Source organism: Aptenodytes patagonicus, chromosome 16, assembly GCF_965638725.1.
Source record: "Aptenodytes patagonicus chromosome 16, bAptPat1.pri.cur, whole genome shotgun sequence".
Taxonomy (NCBI): domain Eukaryota; kingdom Metazoa; phylum Chordata; class Aves; order Sphenisciformes; family Spheniscidae; genus Aptenodytes; species Aptenodytes patagonicus.
The window spans coordinates 13,809,078-13,822,791 of NC_134964.1; the positions used below are offsets into that span (position 1 = coordinate 13,809,078).

Here is a 13,714-nt window from a genome sequence, read left to right on the forward strand (position 1 = left end):
GATCAAGCTTGGGATATTGCATTGCAGCACGAGTTTTCTTACTTTTCCTGGCTGGGGGTAGGGAGAAGCCAATGCAAACTCTGGATTGAGGACCCGCAAACTTAGAGGCTGGCCGTTCCTGTGGAGACTGCTGATAGTCCAGCCTGTGCTCTCTTCTGTCTCCAGCAGCTCCTTGCCCTGCTCCCACCCTCACATACTCTTAATGCTTCTCCCATTGTCCTTTCAGCACAACGTACTTCCCATGTGAGAGGCAAGAGAGGGTGATCCCTTTCCTTTTTCCTTTCCCTGCTTTTGTTTGTGATCCCGGCAGTCACAAACCCTAAACATCAGTCTCCGAGTAAGTTATCAGAAGTCACAGTACCCTGCACTGTGAAGGACCGACAGTTCCTTGGCAGAGACGATTTTCGGCACACTGAGCACTGTTACGACACATCGATAGTGCCCTCTCTCTTACCCTAGATTCCCTCAGCTGCTGCCACTGCCTGCTCCCAGTTTCTCTGCAGGGGACAAAACACTGAGCCCTGCCTGGGGCCACGTGCTGGAAGGACTGCCCCTTCGGGCCCATTTCTCACACACTGCGTGGCACCAACACACCTCCTCAACACATCCCCTCAAAGGTCAGCCTTGTCACCTCTCGCACAACAGGCTGCATGTGGCATTGCCTCAGGCAAGAGAAAAGAAGAAAACTGGTGGGTGTACCCCTCCATTCCTTCCTCGCATACCTGCACCTCGCTTTTGGCCTACCTACAGGCTAAACAGACAATATATTTTTGGGAAGAAGGGAAAGGGATGAGGGAAGAAGGGAAGGGGGAACTTGTCAAACACTTTTTCCTTCATTCAGGCCCTGATCTGAACAGCAGAGGCACAGTGGGCACGTACAGCTACGAAGTCTCATGTGCTCTATCAGCCGTCTCAGCTGGATTATTCCGACGCATTAAGCCTTGCCTCTAGTTTGAGTGAAAGACTCACGGACAGTGCCAAGGTACGTTAAAGACAAGCCCACGGGTGTCTGCCTAAGCCGATGTTTTCATAGAACCGACAGCTCTTGGCTTCCGAGTAACTTCTGTCCCTTATTTTCAGGGAGATCACACAGCCTTGGAGGATTTTCTCAGAAACCTCAAAGACTGCAGGGCTGTGTATACAGTGAACCAAACACAGGTTAGCGGTAACTGAGGGCTATTAAGGTAATTGGGAAACCCTTTCAGCAATATCAACTTACTTACACAATTGCACCCACTGTTGCAGCACTGCCTGTCTGAAGCGTTCACCGCCAGTCACCCCAGCTGACTCCAGGCTGCAGGATCCCTTGGTGCAGACCAATGTGGAGTGAACGAGAAACACATTAGCAGCAGCTGAGGAGTGAGGTGCCACTGGCACTAAAAGGAAACAAGAAGCAGACTCAGGAGCAGAGGCCAGCGTACGCGTTGATGTCGAAAGCTTGTGACGGTCCACAGCTTCCCACCTCTGTCTACCGTAGAAGCGCTAGTATTCAAAGGCAGAGGTGGGTCCTCCACGGAGCATTGAGCCTAGCAGGGCCGCAAAGATGGGAGTGGGGCTGGTGTTGTGGGCTGAAGGGACGCAGGCTGTGCAGAAAATGATTGTGCCCAAGCCTGAGGCAGGTAGCCCCTGAATGCTTTCCACCTTGATTTGCTTACAGTGGTTTCAAGGGAGAGCTTGCCAGTGGAGCTCCTTGGGGTGATGGGAGGTGGTAAGGACTGACACCGTCTGCTTGGTCTAAGCTTGTAGAAGCCAATGCCAGAGGCTTTGTCTCCAAACAGATGCTCACACTGCTGGGAAGTTGCAACCGACAGCTCCGTGGCTGTACGCCTATGACAGCAATACCCAAAGGGCTCTCACCTTACCTGGCTCCCAAGTGCAGCCTCACCAGCACACCAGCTCTCACAAGGAAGTCCAGCCTGCTTCCAGTGTCACTAGCGAGCATTGGCAAGCAGAACCTCTGGCAGTGCTGCCTGAAGAGAGCAATGGGAGACGGTTCTTTAGGGGCAGACCTCAGTTTTCAATCACAAGGACCTTAAGAAAGCCACCCAACACCTTGCAGAGATGCCAGACTAGTCCCCCCTTCTCATGACACTGCGCAACTTTTCCCCATGGCTCCCTAGCAGACTCCCAACCTTGTTCATCCCTCCTCATCCCCTGTGTCTGCCGCCACAGCCGGGGTTTGTTGTGGTGAGCCTCGCCTGCCCAAACCCACCTATGAGCTGACTGCTCCTCTTGGGTGGCTCGAGAAGCTCTAGCCACACCTGCAGGCTTCTCCAAAGCTTCAGGTGGGGCTGGGTAGATGACACACCACATCCATGGGTATCCCTGTTAGCCGTAATGGCTTGTACACGCATAAACTTCTGAGACTCTCTGAAATCCTGCTTTACAGACCCTGCACCATTCTTTGCCTGCCTCACATTGTCTCCACCGTGGAAGCTTCAGGATGTGTCATCAGAATGAAGCAAAGCAGCCAGCAAAGCCAGGCATAGGGAAGAGAGAAGGCGGCAGGCATGAAGAGGAGTGAGCAGGCTGATGGCTCCTGGCCACACTGGTAAGTGTGACGCCTGGAGATAGCTTCTTTGATGACTTGTACAAAAGAATTGTCACAAAGGGCATTGGTGGGAAAGGACAGGCAAGTCACTGAAGAAGCAACTCTCGCATCACGGGTATAACTGTGTCTGTTCTGACCTACCGTAGCCTTCTTCAGACTCTGGTTTGCAAAGTCAACTGTTTCTTCCTCTAGCCTCCTGTGTGTTTCACCTGCACACAGTTACATACCCTCTGGTATCTCTCTAGCTCTCAAGGATGTGCTCGAAAATAAAGCAGGCAGCCGCATGCCCTAAGCTCAGGGACAGGTGCACACCCTCAGGCAGGACTTGCCGTAAGCACGGTTGGGCAATGCTGATGGGACTGAGGCCTGGCCTTGCGTCCCCGGCAAATTCACAGCTCCCTGCTGGCCCCCGCCTCCTGGGCTCCGAGGTCCCACCAAATCGCCCATCAGCCTTCACAAGAGTCATTTCCCAGAGGAGGAGACGGGGCCGCAGGGAGCTTTGGAGGTTGCCCATGCCGGGAGGATCAGCCCGTCATTTGTCTCCCTTCATCCTCAGTGTCAAAAGCTCAAAATAGCCCCGCTCTTGCAAGACTCCTGCGCGGGGTCATGCCTGGTTGTGTAGATGATACGCTTCCACTAATAGCGCTCGAAGACATTCCTCCGCGGGTAGGTTGCCTTCTATATCTCAGCGCAACGTGCTGCCACGTAGGAGCTGGACAACTGTGTTGTGTCCTAAGACGGCAGATGCTATTCTTACCCCAGAGAGACTTGCTCCGGCACAGCTCCTTTCTCAGCTGAAATGTTAAAAATCAGAAGCAGGCCCGAGCGTGCTCTCCCTGGCAGGAGTATAAATCAAGAGTGGCCCCTTTGAAGTCCGTGCAACGACGCTGTGCCAACCCAGTGCCTGGGTGCTCGCCATGCCCTCCTGGGATGTGCTGTCCCATGGGGAACACAGCAGCTGCCCAGGTACTTCCAGCAGTCAGCTGGGGCTCAGTTTGAGGTGGTTGAGGCCATCCCTTCTCGTGTAAGCCAACAAATGAAAAAGGCGGGCTGGGCTGTAGTTCTGGAAGGGCACGATTTTACAGCTGCCTCCCCCCTGTGTCCCTGTCTGGGTGAGGATGAAGGCAGAGGCAGGGCTTGTTCCAACGTTCAGCAGCATTGCAGAAGGCCATGTCCCTTTGCTCAGGCTGTGCTTTCACAGCACTCACTGAGGGAAGGTAGTAGGGCTGTACACCAGAGATCCCTCAAGGCCCGCTGGAGTATCAGGGCTGCAGGAGAACCGCTGGCCAGGCCGGTGGCTATCACGTGATGGTTATGGAGAGCCAGCTCTGCCTGCAGCCTGACTCCTCTAGCCCTTTGGAGAGCTCAGAAAAGCCGGCATCACTGCCTGGTACAGTCACCACAGGCAATCAGGCAGAGGAAACCAAGGCCCGGAGACATCAGCTGGGACGGTGGCTGTGCCTTTCACCTCGCCACTCGCACTGTTGTTCAGAGGACACAGGCCCCATCAGCTTTATTCTCAGCTTGGGGCTTGTCACCTGCCACCAAAGGTACAGACAAGTTCTTTTAGGGGTCCTTGGCAGAAAGATGACGGCATTATTACCAGGGGTCGGGAGCAGGGGGTACCGGTCACAGGGCTCCAGCAGGCTCCTGTCAGTCACAGGGAGCTCAGCCAGGCAGCAGCTGACCGGGCCCACTGCTCAAGGCACCCATTGCCAGGGGGTGGCAGCATGGAGCCATCGGGGGGACCCTCCTCTGGGTGGCTGACCCGGTACAGACCAGTAGCTAAGTCTCACTCGAAAATGGGTGTTTTTAAAGCTGCTGAAACTTCCTGGCCCACGTATTATGATCGAATCACACCAACTGAGGTAAAATCCAACCAGGTGGGTCAGCCAGGTTCATGTGTTCACCACTGGGACAGAACAAAGACAGGTGGAATGGGCCAAAGAAGGCCTGGAGAGGTTAGGGTCACCAGTGCTGAAAGAAAAGACCCTGAGCTGACAGAAGCAGCCACTGGTGTTGTGTCTTTTGGGAAGGGGGGCATCCAAGCACTTTGGCAGGGCGGAATGGGATCAGGCTTAAAAGTAGCTCTGGAAAATTGGAGAAAATGTCTCTAATGGGCAGAAGGAAATTTAATGAAGAGAAACAAAGTACTTTGGGAGGACGAAATCAGAGAAATGCACGGGGTTTGTCGTCTGAGCCAGGGAGAAAAGGAGTTGGGGGCACAAGTTTATACACCCTCAACAATGTCAAACAGTTGCAAAAACGGTATATCTAATTATTGCAAATGTCAGTATAAGTACTCTTTCTATGGTGGCAGGGTATGAATGTTTGCTTTCCTCAGCAATGGGTTACCTTAGCGATACTCTACAGTACTTTGAATAAAGCACATTTTGTAGAACTCTTGTGAAAAAAGAAAAATCCTTCTGTAGAGTAAGGAGGACAGCGGCCAGAATGACAAGCACAAAGAATATGACTTAGAAAAAGGTATGGACAGAACGTCATTTTTAAAGTCAAGAGACGAGGAAAGTAAAGACCGGGTGTGGGAGTATGAAAATAATTTTGTCAAATTAAGAAGGCTTTCATTAAGAGACTTAGAGGGTTATATCGCGAGGAGTATTACAGTTTAATTTGAAGTAAAAAGGATTTGGAGAAAATATTAAGGAAATACTTGAATGAGAAAAACTGTATGGTAGAACAGCACATCTATAATATTGCATGATCTCCTTTAGCCTGTGCTTTTAAGGATCTGTTTTAGACAAGCATCTCCCAAGGACTGTCTAGGTATGGATGGTATCACGTGCACTTTTACAGAAAAACAGCAAGTATATCAATAGCTTTCTTGCAAGTGAAACTGTCATGACCACCATGTCTATTTCTATGTTTACATTTCATAGTCAGCTACGGATCCTGCCTGGAACAGTTGCTATAATTTCTGAGAAGGTGCATATATCCCACTTTGCCTCATAATACCCAGCAAAATTGTGTAGACGTGTTAATGTCTGAACTATGATTTTTATCTATTGAAATCTTCTTTTTCCAGTTGGAAAGAGTTCCCATTTTAGGGTTCTGTTTATTTGCTTCCCTGAACAACAAGGTCAGTTTGGGGAATACATTCTAAGGTATAGAAAAACATTGATTTTTCAAAATTGACAAATAAATAATTTGCCCTTAATTTAAGAAACACTGTACATACCATTTCAAAATGAGAACTCTTGTTATTTTTATGGACCTATCATGAGACTGTTTTTTCAGAATTCTTTAACTTGTAAAAAAATGCCTCTCTAGTGGTGCAATATGAACTACAGCAATGTGCTAGCCTAAACAAGATACATCACATACAGCTAGAACCTACAGAAAAAAAAAAAAATCACATTCTCAGGTTTTCTTTCATGCTGAACTAACAGTACTATTCACTTGAGGAGGCCATAAATGGTGATAAATTACCAGGGTCCAAATAGCTTACCAAGGGGAGGGAGACCAAAGATTCCTTCCTCTTGGATATTTATTGCCATGACTGCAGAATGATAGCCTTTTGCATTGACACACTGTTTGTGGAGTTGGGCTGCCTGTCAGCTGACAAGCGCTAACCGATCATGGGGAAAACACTGCTCCAAAGTGGCCATAAAGGACCATCTCGGAGAGAAAGTTTAAAATAGATACAGTGCCTATGTTCCAACAGAACTGCTGCCCCACTGCAAAGGATCTCAGATCTGTGAACTCCTGGACTAGCGGGACATCGGTATCTCCTGAGCTAACTGTTCCAGTTACAGAATTTTTTGAAAGCATTCTGTATTAAAGGAAGAAACTCCTTGACAAAGAGTTTGAGGAAATAAAATTAAATTCAACAGCCGAATTCTCCATGAATTTACCAATGAATCTGCCATACACCCAGGAAAAGGGCCTACAAAGAGGTCCTTTCTTTCTCCCCTTTCTACATGCATTAGTTCCCTTGAATTCAGAGTTTCAACACAGATGGGACTGCGGACAACATACATACGTTGGGGCACTAAGAGGTGAAATCCAGGCTTAGCAAATATATGAGGCAGGCAGCAGTGCAGTCAAGAGTCAGCTCTACTCTGAGACCTTGCACCCTGCAAGACAGTGTCCACCTGGAGGCACCTCTCAGGGAGCAGCAGGCACTTTGAGAGACCTGAGGGACTGATTTGCAAGGAAGGCAACATAGTCCTGTGTTGCTCAGCGAAGCAGTGATGGGGTGAAGTTGGTGTTGTGTCTTGAGCTGCAGCAGATTTGGGATACATTTTCTCAGGCCACAGTCCTGACTGACATGTAAAACAACGTCCCCTCCTCCTTTGGACTCAGCGTTCACTTCTCCTTTGGGATAAACTCAGATCTTTCCAAGTACTTTGTGACAAGCCACATGGAGAGAAAGGTCCGTCCCTGGTAGTTTTTAGTGGGGTAAGCAGGGAATATCTTCAGGACAGGGGATACAAGCACTATTAGAAGCCCCAGCTGCTAATGTCCCACATGGGCCACCAGCACTCTGGCACCCTGGCTTCTGGGTTTCTGGTGACACATTGCCATCATTGTCTCCTGCTGGAGCTGTTCTGCTTTACACAACTGATTTGCCCTTCAGGGGGAGCAGGGACTTGTATTCTTCCCTGGGCATCTCAGATGGATGCAGAGAGCAATTAAGGAAACTTTTAGGCTGACCACCAAGGAAATCTATCTGCTAATGTTACATAGGAGGCTGTGGTGGAGTCTCTGAAGTGATAGGAGCCTTAGTGTTTGGAAAAAAATTTCCCTTGAAAATACTAAAAGATATATATATGTATAAATATGTACTGCAGATTAACTATAGCATAGTCTACCTTGGCACCTGGGAGATGCTCTCTGCAGTTTAATCGCTATTTTTACTTCCTCAAATATGTGACTTCATATGAAAATTTGGATGAGGTGCGAAGAAGATATGTATTTGTAACACTTAGTCAAAGATAATAACAAAGTGAATTGAACTGCATACGTGGATGTTTGCTTTCTATGAGTTAGCCTCAGTAGAGGATCACAGTAGCATGCTATACATTCGGAGAACAGGTCATGGGTTCAAAAAGTGTTTGAACAAATTTGTCAGTTAAAAATCCACCATGAGCTCTTAAACACCCAGACATCGTGTCCTGCTCAGGGCTTCCCTAACTAGAAGTTACTGGGAGTTGGAAGAGTTTTAGAGAAGCGCTGCTCTATGTTGCCTTAGGCAAGATGCCACTCTTTCCTGGGCATCACTTTCAAAGACAGAAAGTTGGGCTATATGGACCTTTGATCTCACAAGTACAGCTTATTTTAGGTTGTGCTACATTGCCTGCAGGGGTTAATACCATGCTCCTTCCTTAGTTTCTTTTCTTTGCCCTTCCTTCCTCCTCTTCCGGCTATGTGCTGTTTCAATTACCTTTTTCTACCCAGTGGTCTCCCAGTTTGCCCACCCCACTCACCTGCTCTGTAACAGGAGCCCCTCAGCTGCTTTGGTGGGTGATAGAAAGGGCATCCTGAGTATCATCTCCTTGGCCTGAATCTACTGCCCAGATCTCTTCCGCTGATGTTAGCTGTGGAGACAGGAGGAGTGTAAGTAATGGTTTATTTGCCTCTCATGTTCAGTTAACTTATTCTGAGGACTTCCAAGAATACCACTCTGTGGGAAACACAAATTTGTCATCAAAGTTCCCCCTAGGACAGACGCATTCACTTTCCTTGACATGCAGTGAAGGTAAATCACAACTGCATTAAAATCAGCAGAAATTAGTTTCTGAATAGAGTAGAAGGAGCAGGCGATAACAAGGCCATTATAGCCCCTTCATGGTCAGCCTGTGACATCAGCTTGTCTTCACAAGTGCTCACACGTAGACCCAGAAATTTTTGCTTATATTTGCCATGGTAAAGAATGGATGGCCCACACTGCTTTTCAACCTGCAGGTTTTAAGTCTCATCAGTTATGATCCTCAGTAGTTCTTCCTGGGAAATCATTTACTGCTTCCAGCAATTTTCTCAGCCCATTCCTTCAGCCACATTTATCAGAAATGTTAGGTTAATTGCACATTTCCTAACCAGATGACACATCAAAAATACAGACTGAGCACATTCTGCACATAACATTGAAAGCATGCACCTTAGCAGATCTACACTGAATTGATAAATAACCTTTTAATATGGAAAATGTGCTCCTACCATCTCCAGGGTTCAGTGTCCAACCACATCCTAGCAGAATTGTAGGGATGAGCAGTTTTGCTACAGAGCAATGTTCTGACATTTCTGCTTGTCCTATGTTAACATTCCTGTGAGCTCTCATTTTACACAGAGGGCAGCAGAAATGCTGCTACAGCAGAGGCTGGGCATTCTCTGTCAGACTGTCCATCACAGGCTACAAAGCAAACTGATCTGTCTAGGCAGGCCCTACCATAATGACAGCATGACCAACACAGCACTTGCAAGCTGAAAATCCTGCAAGGAGCGATTTGAGTTCTTTTTTGTTGGGAAAATCATGAGCAAGTCAGGGAACTTCAGAATCTATCCTATATCATTATTCTTTCTAGAAGAGTCATAAATGTAGCTCTATTCCACATGATTTTTCTATCTCCCGGGAAAGGGTCTGTCACTATCCCAGCCTCTGTTGTTTTGGGGTGATGGTGGTTTTTTTTTTAACCTGGAAAGTGCTATATGTTAATACCCTGATTCCAGAATAAAAATAATGCCATTTATCCTGAGGGGGATACTATTCCATTCTGTATGAGTTACAGAATCTGGCAAGAAAAAGCATTAGACCAGAAAGTGATCTTTTAGTAGCTAGGTCTCACATTGCCATGCATGTTTTTAAGGCAGAATCAAGGCACTCAGCAAAATATTTTTTTCTAGAATATAAGGACACTGATACTAAATACTCATTTCCCAGTGGAAGTGAATTCAGGCAATCCATGGTGAAACAGCATCCTTTTTGAAAGATTCCTGCAAATACTAACTGATACCTAAGAGGAAGGCTTAGGCAATGGCTGCCATTCACTCTTCCGGGCATAATGCTAAACAGTTTAGCAGACATGGGGGAAATGAAAGAGGTGAAGGCAGCGTCTCAGCATCCTAAATAGAAAGAGCCTGCAGAAATAAAAGCAGGAAAAGAAATTAGCTCAAGCTGAATAATTTTTTCCCTGCTGCCTGTACTCTCAGAAATGAGAAGCTGTTGGGAGGTCTCTGCAGAAGAACCTAGTGGCCTCATCAGCAATCAACTAGGGCAAGTAACCCTGGTTCAAAATCAGCTTTCTGTCTGCAATACCTTACAAGTATCTGCATCATGCTCTAGTCTCCAGCTGGGTTTCAGTTTGCATTATTTGCTCAGGATCTGGTCTATGCAGATGTATGAATATGGATTGAATTAGACCTCTTCCTCCTGAAAAACAGCCCACCTAAAAACCTCAAGCACTGTTAAATGCATCCAGTTATTTGTTGGTAGTCTCTGCAGAACAGACACTTTGTTCATGTAACTCAGATTGCACAGTGCTCCCTGTGGCTTCTGTAGGACGCAAATAATCTGATCTATCTCACTACCCGGGTTTCTCACCCTGTCTGATACGTGAGAGTTGATGGCTCATCTCACCATAAGCTACAATGTAGACAACATGGAAAAAGTCACAAATTTTGAATATTTAACTTCTCAGCTAAAATTCTCAGGATGATGAAAGGAGTCTTCACTATGCTGCTGGAGGCAAGATTTAACAAAAAAAGCTGTTAAAGCTGATCAAAGATCTCATAGCCTACTAGAGAACTATAAATGGCCTAACCCAAACATAACAGAGCAGCCTAAGGAAAAAAAGCATACTTTCACAAATGTATCATAGGGAAAACATTGATCCACAAGAGCAGATTTCCTACCTGAGCAGAAGCTGAGCAGCTCTCAGCTCTCTCCAGCCTCCTAGGGCTGACTAATGGGGGGGAGATGACAAAGGGATCTCTTTTTAAATGGGCGTTATGGGCCTCACATAGGAGGTTCACAGATCCCATGTGGGTGAGAAGACCATGAATTGCATGCTGTGCACCATAAACAGTACAGGTGGGCTTACCTGGTCACAGCTGCAGGCTGCTGCCCTAGGCAGTCTTTGACTCCCCTGTTTCTTCTGCATCAAGCTCCTTTAGGACAAGAGGAAAACTTGCCAAGACTTCTGCTAGGGTACCTGCTGATGACATGACATTGAAGGGACAGGGTGAGATCAGTGCCATCTTGAGATATCCTGCTAATTGCTTATGTGAATGAAATCTCTCCACTTTTGCAGGGGGTGAAAATTTAATACCATTGGTGTCAATCTTCAGGAAAAGTCACATGAAAAGAGTGGGCGAGCTCAGTGCAAAGGAGGAAACTACTTATCTTTCGGAAAGCACCCTCCATTTGGTGGGGAGATTCCATGGATCAGGACATTCTGTTTTGATATCCACCAACTGGCTGCCCACCTGACTTGAACACATCACCTCAAAATGTCTGTGAAATCCATGGTGCAGCTGCTCTAGGATAACTGCATGGGTAAAGGATCTAATGAGAGTAACAAAGGTACCCAATGCTATTGTGAAAGCATGAGCTGTGTGAGGGTGACCTTGATGCTGTGCTCCTTCAAAGACTTACATGGGAGCTCACCAACTCAGCTACCTTTCTGTACTGGAATTCACTGCTGCCAAGGTTACATTTTACACAGCACGTACTCACCCCCAAGGAGATGCCTTCTTGAACTTTGCTGGTTGATTCCCACATGGTCCAACTGAGTTTGCTTCAGTTGCTTCTCTCTGGGCAGAAAAGAAGACCAATGGGCCTGAAATGGAGGCCAGAGGCTTGCAACCATGCTTCTTTTCCTGTTATTGCAACTGGCCAGGAGGTCCTGTTCAGCTTGGTCCAGGGTGGAAGGAGTGGAGGACCCAAGCAGGAGGCCTGAAGGTGGTTCTGTGACAATGACATGGAGATGCTGGTCCTGGAATTTCTTTCTAACTAGACAGGTTACAAGGCTGACAATGCTGCTCTAAGAAGCAGAGCGGAGAGTGAAGTTTGCATTGGGCAACAAACTCAAGAGCCTTTGACAGCACTTTCACACTTCACCTGTGCTCATGAGTGTCCCTCTTTCTCCCCAGCTCATGCTCACTGAACACAAGGGAGAGGAAATCACATTGTAGGGACTTAAAGAAAGTGGGATGGGATCTGTTTTCAGCATGCCTGGATGTCATCACTCCAGCGTTTTGCCCACACCGTATGTCTATGCAGGACAATCTGTATCCAGGGATTTCTCTCATTCTGCCTCTTCTGACTGTGCTGTGGTTTGCTTCTAGTCCCAGTGGACTCCAGGCCCTGTAGGGATGGAAACAGAAGTGGCAGAAAGTCAATGGCTGGCAGTATCCATTTCCCTCTTTGTTTTCCATCAGGACATTGCTGCCTCTTTCAGCAGATCCCTCTTCCCAAGGACAGGTGTTGTCTTGGCTGTCCCATGCTGGGACAGAGGAAATTGGCCAGTTTTCTGTGGCCTAACTCACTGAGAACTGTGGAGCTAAATCTGTATGGAGTCTGGATCCGGTAATTCAAATTACAGAGTACTCCTTTGCAAGAAGCTGGAACGCCCAATAGATCATGTCACAGAAATTTATCACTTGGGTGGGATTGATAATCTCTATGAATTAAAACAAATCCAGAGTGTGTATCCCAGAGCTTTTTACAAGATACCTGAGTGTCCATATGACCAGGATTTTTAAATCTGTGGAAGAAAATTCTTCAAGTTAGTTTGCCTGCAAATATGAATTAATATAATCTTTATCTTTCAGAAAGAACATCTGGAGGAAAGGGTAAAAGTTTAGGTCCTGTTTTCTTCTGAAAGTTCCCCTGAACTTCCTATGTTGGCCTCCCAGTCTTTTTCTATATATTTTCTCACAATTTCCTTCTCAGTTTCTAATCCCTCCAAATCTAGTCCAAAGGGTAAGGGGTTTTCCCTTTGAAAACTGCTCTGACAGCTAATGCTCCATTTTTGTGAATAATGTGCACACAGATGCCAGTGCTGCAGTTTACAATTTTCCCTCCATACCATTGTTTAATGTCACCTATTAAAAACTTCAGGGGAGAGGCTACAGCTTTATACTTTATTTAGTTGGTGTGAAAGGGAAGGTAAGCATTTGCTAAACAGCAGACACCCAAGCCAAGGGTTATGCAGTGCTGATGCAGCCAGACAATTCTGATGATGACAAGCACTGAGGGCTGGCTGCAAGGCATCCAGCACCATTTTGTCTGATACCAGAGACTGCACTCAGGAGCAGATTTATTTAGCATTACAGATGCAGTCTTGATAGCTAAATCTACATGCCTTGTCTGGCCTTCAAAGAAGCAAGCAGGTTTGTGAAGTAAGACTTCCCTTGAAAGTGGGGAAGTGAAAGACTGTCACTTTTTCCTGTGTCCGTTAATTTTGTTCTATATTATAATTTCCACTGATTTGTCCAGTATAGCCATCAGCCTTACTGCACTGTAGTTCCCTTGATTTCCCCATAAGCCCTTTTAACACCATGGGATTACATTAGTCACCTGGCAGTCCTGTGATATCCAAATGGATTTTTAAGTAGGAGCTTCCACACCATGTTTGGAAGCTTACCAACTTCATCCTTGAGTTCCTCTAGTTTTTTGGACATCTGTATTTAAGGACTAAGAAGGAAAGAGGTCTTTGCAATGAGACTACTAACCTGATGACAAGGGTGTGAAATCAGCTTCATCATGGGAAGAGGACTTAAGCCCAAAAGTGACAGAGGAATAGTTGCAAATGTAAGAATTTTGCAAGGGAGAAGGGGAATATGGTCAGAATCATGGAGATATGGTGGGATAGTGTGCACTACTGGAACATGGTCATGGGACAGTATGGACTGTTTAGGAGGAATAGACAGGGAAGATGGGGAGCATTTATGCTTTATGTTGAAGTGCTCCTTGATTGTGCAAAGCTCCAGTGTGAAACTGTAGACATGCTGCCAGAGATGGGAGGAACATGAGGGATGTTGTGATGGGGTCTGTTATAGACCACCTGACCAAGACAAAGTAGTGAAGGGGGATTTCTACAACTAGTAGAAAGGCAGAAGTCTCCTCTGCCTTAGGGAGGATTTCAGTCATGTGGACATCTGCTGGGAGGGCAACAGCAGTGGGCAAGGAATGCCGGAAGTTCT

The 13,714-nt window shown here is 46.7% G+C and overlaps 1 long non-coding RNA gene across 4 annotated transcripts in view; it reads right to left on the reverse strand.

Moving 5' to 3' along the window:
- Positions 1-58: 58 nt before the first annotated feature.
- The window catches only part of LOC143167985 (uncharacterized), a 46,744-nt gene continuing 33,088 nt past the window's right edge, over positions 59-13,714 (reverse strand). For 2 of the 4 annotated variants that reach the window (XR_012996648.1, XR_012996645.1), the window contains exons 5-9: positions 11,244-11,873; positions 10,609-10,722; positions 7,999-8,109; positions 1,858-1,970; positions 59-1,376 (exon numbers count right to left, since the gene is read on the reverse strand). This is a non-coding gene — a long non-coding RNA (uncharacterized LOC143167985). The remainder of the gene's footprint in view (positions 1,377-1,857; positions 1,971-7,998; positions 8,110-10,608; positions 10,723-11,243; positions 11,874-13,714) is intronic. The other 2 variants (XR_012996646.1, XR_012996647.1) reach the window with 2 other exon arrangements.